The sequence below is a fragment of the Seriola dumerili genome, unplaced genomic scaffold (assembly GCF_002260705.1).
Source record: "Seriola dumerili isolate Sdu_G_001 unplaced genomic scaffold, Sdu_1.0 BDQW01000043.1, whole genome shotgun sequence".
Classification (NCBI taxonomy): domain Eukaryota; kingdom Metazoa; phylum Chordata; class Actinopteri; order Carangiformes; family Carangidae; genus Seriola; species Seriola dumerili.
The window spans coordinates 2,569,440-2,575,775 of record NW_019174298.1 but is presented as its reverse complement, the minus strand read 5'-3'; positions in this window follow the sequence as shown (position 1 = coordinate 2,575,775).

The window sequence follows — 6,336 nt, the reverse complement described above, 5'->3', positions numbered from 1 at the left end:
CACACACACACACACACACACACACACACACACACACACACACACAGACACACACAACCGGATGTTATGCTGTATTCACTGAATGTCGGCAAATAGTATTAAGTAAAGCACCCCTTATTTCTGCTTGGCTAACCTTGTAGCCACCACACCACACACAAAAACAGCCTAAACTGCGTATTTGTAGCAGTTCCTTACCATAAGTCAAATCAGACACAAACAAGTAGTGTTTATCTCTAATAAAGGTAGCCAGATCCGGCGTGTTAATATAAATACTGGATTTTATTTTGATGTAACATGACATGTATGTTTAATTTCATCGGTGTCCCCGATGAAACTCCCTTTATCCCCAAATCAGAATTAGGAAACCGGACGCTGGCTTTCATTAAAGTTTTTCCCGAGTCCTCTGCTCATAATTCCGGTTTAAACGATATGACATGAACGCAGCAATACGCTCTTGTGTGGGTGCGTTTGTTTTAAATTCCAATATCGAGCTGCCACCGGTTTTTCCTCAACTATCCAGACTACTCCGCTCATTTGCTTTACGCCAGATCACACAACGAGCGCACCCTCTCGCGTCCATTGCTTTCATAATATTGTAGAGGACATGTAAAGGTCCGTGCTCCTCTGTCCTTACTTACCTCCAGAGTTTCGCCACGTGCCGTAAAAGTTAAACAACACACGACTCTGTTTGTCCGTTAGTCATGATGTTTCACAGAAGTAAAAACCCTAAAATATGTATTGAGCCTGGTCCCAGGTAAACGTCGTCTTGGGACGTACAGGTTCCTACCTATCTTCTTTGCATCGGAGGCGTCATGGAGTGGATCATGATCACGTGAGGATAGGAAAAGAGCCTTTCTGTGAGTGTAAAATGACAAATTGAGTGTCTATTCGACAGCCTTAGTTTTAACTTGGTATCCAGCTAGCTTGATGGCTATTAGCCGGTTAGCCTCCGGAGTACCTGTTCAGTGTCAAAACTTGTTACGTGCTCGTCTGATTTGCATTTAACACTTTCTGACCCTCCTTATTGTATTAAATCAATGCCAAGGCTGAGGGGACATGGTCTGATCCTTGTCCAGTTAAGAGTCTTTAGGATTTTAAGCTAGGCCCAACACATTTGAAATTTCCCATGTTGCAGCAGTGCAGTTGTTTTTACCCCACGAGTTTTGGCATATAGCCAGTCTAATCTTTCAAGTTGTGCGCGCCGGAGCAGCAATAAGTTGTTGCCTCTCTTGGGCTCTATATTGACACCCCACTTGTACCTATAGAAAGTTATCACATCAATCGGTACATACAAGACGCGCTCCGGAACGTAGCAAGCAAACCTGCCAAGAACATACGATTTAAGATGACTTCATCAAAATACGGTTGATTGAGCAGTAAACTTAATTGGCAAAAGGTTCTTATTTTAAATCTGAGTACAGACCAACACATACTAGTGTGCATATTAAGTATTTGCGAATAGTGGTTGGATTTCAGAATATACGCTTAAACACTTATAAGGATTTTTAGTTTTTTGTACAACAACCAAAGTGTAAAAATGATAAGGTCGTAAGCAATTTGAGGTAATATTATGATATTGGTTGTTTTTGGCTCTACTGACTGTTACGGCTGACGATTATCATATACTGATGACATATGAAAAATTGTATATACTACATACTAAATTGTACAGATGTATTTGCAACATAATAGGACAATTAATTTGAGTTCTTTATGTCTAGGTACTTGATAGTAAGCACACCAATTCCTCCCCTGCTCGTTTCTGGTCACGATCATCCAAACATTGGAATTTCATTATTTTTTATGGCTTCGAAAATTCTGGAGTCGGTAGATAAAATCACAAGTCAATATTGTTTCTTGGGAGCAAGCATAGCTATTGAAACTCATAACAACCTAAAACTAGATTAACATATGGGACCTCAATCTAACAAGACCACGGAGTTCCAAGTTATGGAGAAGGTTGAGCTTCGACATCGTCTAGTCGATAAGTATACATAAATCTCAATTTAATCTGAGAATAATGGGATCTATTGCCTCACATCATCTTGATACACTCAAATTTAGGTAGCCTCCAATATGATTGTTTTTGGAGAAAAAGGACTTGAGAGAACTTTTGGGGCCCTGGGTGGTTTCCCTCTTAGTAGTATGGTAATGATGAATGAATAAAACCAATGCATTCCTAGACCTTGCCCCACTGGAAAGCTTACTACAGCTTGCTACATATCGAGATTGGACCTCCAACACTCAATTGAACTTAGACCTATTGTTCATATGTTTGACTTTGTGGACTGATAAAATACATCCATGGGTGTGACTCCGCAATCTTTAAAGAGATCATAGCTATTTCTCTTAAAAAAGGAGGACTATTATAGTAATTAATAAGTGTTATAATTTTTAAAGGTTACAGAAGGTCCTTTGTATAATATATTTGGAATACCCTCATGAAGTCAGATAATGGGTTTACTTAATAAAATTGTAAACTCTCTAAATTTTATTAGCACAAACCTTCCTTGACGAGAGAGGCAAGAAAATCCACAGTGCTATTGCTTGTCTCATGAACCAGGCTGATGTTATAAAACAGTTTTCATGTTCCTTTGGTCAAATAATTCCGATCATACCATCAATGCACACACTGAGGTTGTGCACATGTGATGAATTGCGATAAGGAAACTGGTAGTGAGGTAGGAGTGAGTGGGGGAAGGTGAGGTATGGACACAGAGATGTGAAATATATGCCGTTTGCAAAAATTGAGACTACCGAATAAAGAAGAAGGCGCTAAATGTGATAAGTTGAAGTTTTTAATTTCTCATCTCTAGTGAAATCTCTCTTGCAGCAAACTCCGAGTATAAACAGGTATACCAATTAATTGGGTATTAAATCTTAATTCTAAACCTTCTTGAGCAGAACTGACATATTATAAAACACTATGAAAAGATCACACTCTATTCATATTATGGTATATATGCACTGCATACTAAATATATTCGAACCTAGGAGATAAATATAATAAGATGCGCAGAACTATTGACATGGTAGACTACTTGTCATCTCATACTTATCCTTGTGCAGAGTGGTTGGAAAGAAGTTATCAGACATAATCTTTGTAACGTAAGATAAAGTAGTCGAGAATAACCAACAGAGTGCGTAAAAATAGCTTAACAGAAAAATACTCGATTGTCAAATGGTGGAGATTCTGACATGGAACAGGTCTGAGATTAATAAATAAGAGATAAATTCTGGTATTAATTTTTTAAATCGCATTTCATATGATGTCACCAGCTTGTTATCATTAGCTATTCTCAAGAAGGGTAGGCCATGAAATATAAATGAAAAATAATGTTAATTAGCTACGTAACTAACTGAGCAATTATATTTTGCATAGAATTATCAAAAGTCACTATCAGATAATAATCTACATTTACCAATTATTTTAAATAAAAATAAGATCAATTTTTTACTTGATAAAGTGGGAGTTTATAGCGTGTCACACATCTATCAATTTTATTTAAAATGTGCATTTATCATTGGTATCGCAAAGGTTGCACTCCTTGCATCATTGCAAGCGTGAGTAGACATGTCGAGGACGAAGCCAAATGCAACGATAGGCATTGTTTAAAAGATTGATAGGCATTTCACTGTCGTGGGGAGCTATCAAGAAATCGATTTTAGGATTCGCCCACCATGAAGTGCCATTCCTTATGCGGTATATTCTGTGTAGGGATCCTCATTATTTTCTGTTTTCGTTGGTTGGCATTATAAAGTGGCGTTCAGCAGCAGACTCCATACGGGTACATCCGGAACTTATACGTTATCTGATCAACCGAAAACGGGTCTAATATGGGAACAAATTCGAACTTGGTTAATGCTATATTTGAAACATTGAATAGCGGAAGATTAATGCCAGGGTGTAAGAAATGAAGCAGTTCAGAGGATAGACTCTTCATCCCCCCCTCCCAATACAAAAAATAAAATCAAAAAGAGACAACATCCTAATGCTCAAAACCTGTGTTAACCTAACAACAGGCAGTTTTGAAATATCGAGAAGTGTAGGTAACACATCGAACACATACGAGTCGGATTTTGCATATTTTCATCATACCAAAGCGATCCTATGGGTCGATTTTAGGCTGCAAGGAGAGGAGCATTTGCTGGGAAGAGATGGGGGTGGCTGCTGTTAATTGGCAACCAGAGATTGTCTGCATGAGCTCCTGGTGCCGATTTTAATCGGCTGAGCGGGGAGGAAGATCACGAATCGCAGTGAACTGAATTGTCACGCACGATACCAACATGAAATATCTCCGACAGAGAGATTTTTAAAAAGAGATAAACAACCTAATAAGATCGTTCAATGTCCTAGATGTAGAACGGTGAAGGGAATTACCTTAATTTTTATTTTATTTAATTTTCATTGTGAATGGACAGTCATCTGGGCTGGTTCCCATACTTTTCTCATCTCTCTTTTTCTAATAGTGCAACATCTTTTTATCTGTCAGTGAAATGATGACTGTTTCAGGCACTGTATCCTCTCTTTGCATAGTTCTTGGGGGATACGATTGTTATTCTACACCTTGTATTTAAGTGAAAGTAATTAGCAGAATAAAATACGACTGGGAATCAGATGTAGGCAGACAAAAGTAAAAATCGTAAATCTCTGGGTTGATTACAAAGATGGGGCAAGACATGCATACATATATGATAATACTCTGTGCCACTATCGTGGATAGCAATATTTTTTATTAAGGATTGAAACGTCAGTCGAGAGACGGGCCTACCCAAATCCGAGAATCTGTCTTTTTTCGATCTCTCATTCCGGGTGGACCATCATTTTCTGTCTTTCTCTTCGCCTTCTCTTATTTTTAGTCTCTCTCATATTCTCGCTCTACTGCACTGTCTGAGTTTTTCAACTTTAATGCCTTACAGATCGTTAAGCCGAGGGTGAGCCATGCATCAGGTGACGCAACCCAAGTATGACGCCTGAGTAAGATTCAATCATGTTTGACGCATCAACCCCAACACAACAATGGGAGGGCCTGACGGCTGGGCTGCTGGTCAGTCCACCTTCACAATATTGAAACTTCGAACCAAACAAGACCATTAACCCTATGCAAGGCGCCCGGGCTCACGCTGTTTCTCAACGCCCACCGTAGCACACCACCATATAAATACACATACCCTTTTCCAGATGTTGCTCAGCTCCACCATCAACATTCGTGCCCATTTCAGGGAGAACTAAAAAGGCTCACAAAACCTTTGCACACAAAAGAGACAGGTTGACCAGGCGAAACAAAGAAAAAAACCTCCCACGCACTTCCCCTTGTCCTTACGGAGGCAGAGATAGTGATGTGAGACCACCTTCGTCCACCATTCCGCTGTACTGGCTCAGGTTATTTAGGAGTAGGAGGAACTTCATGTAAGGGGAGCGAGACAAGTTAATTCAACCATGGCACCCTCAGTGGGGGCACATGAAGCAGAGTGTCTTTCCTCGCTCGGGGCAGAAAATCATTCAGCTTCAACGTAGTTCCTGTAACCCTATTATATTCTTCTAGCCAATGGGGGAGAATCAATTGAGCGGTTGTGCATGAGCCAGGGAGAGTCGTATTTCAAGGGAATGATTAAACCTAATGCTCTAGGTTCTCGGGCGTGAGGTAAAGGACATCAGTTACACTTACGCCAGTGTTGACTCCAGGTCCCAGACTGAGCTCCGAACTGAGAGGGGGACAGAAGATCATCAGGATAACGGTTACTAGGGAGGGGGATTGGGGAGGTAAAAACAGAAAAAGGTCATTTCATGATTTAAGGAACTGGAACTTTTCGGGGAGGGCGTTTCACTCGACGATAGCAGCTGAGGTTAGAGGGACACATGAGCACCAGGCTCGTAATGGGTCTCAGGGCTTTCATAAGAAGGTTTCTCTGCGCACGTAGCACTATGGTTTTATTGTGCATACCTTTTTTCCCGCTTCCAAACAATTAGGGTATCTTTCCTATTATTAACCCGTCAGAATTATTTCGTAGATTTGAGTTTCATTCAACTAGGCAGGGAAGTGTCACAGGGTAGACTTACAAATCACCAAATTCTTTCTCCAAGAAGTGTGCTTCAGGGTGTGGTGCCCAGGGTTGCATAGTTCAAATTTGGCCCTTAATCACCACACAGCTCGAACCCCTGGACGGAACACGGGTTAGGGGATATCACAGGGTGAAGCTATACCAACAAACTGGGAACATAGCTGGGATCTCGGAGTCTCAGATAAAGCGAGGCCACATCCTGGTGTCTGGGTTTCAAAAGCACAACTTGGTTTACTTAAAGTTCTCACCACCTTTGCTAGGGTTACGTCCTTT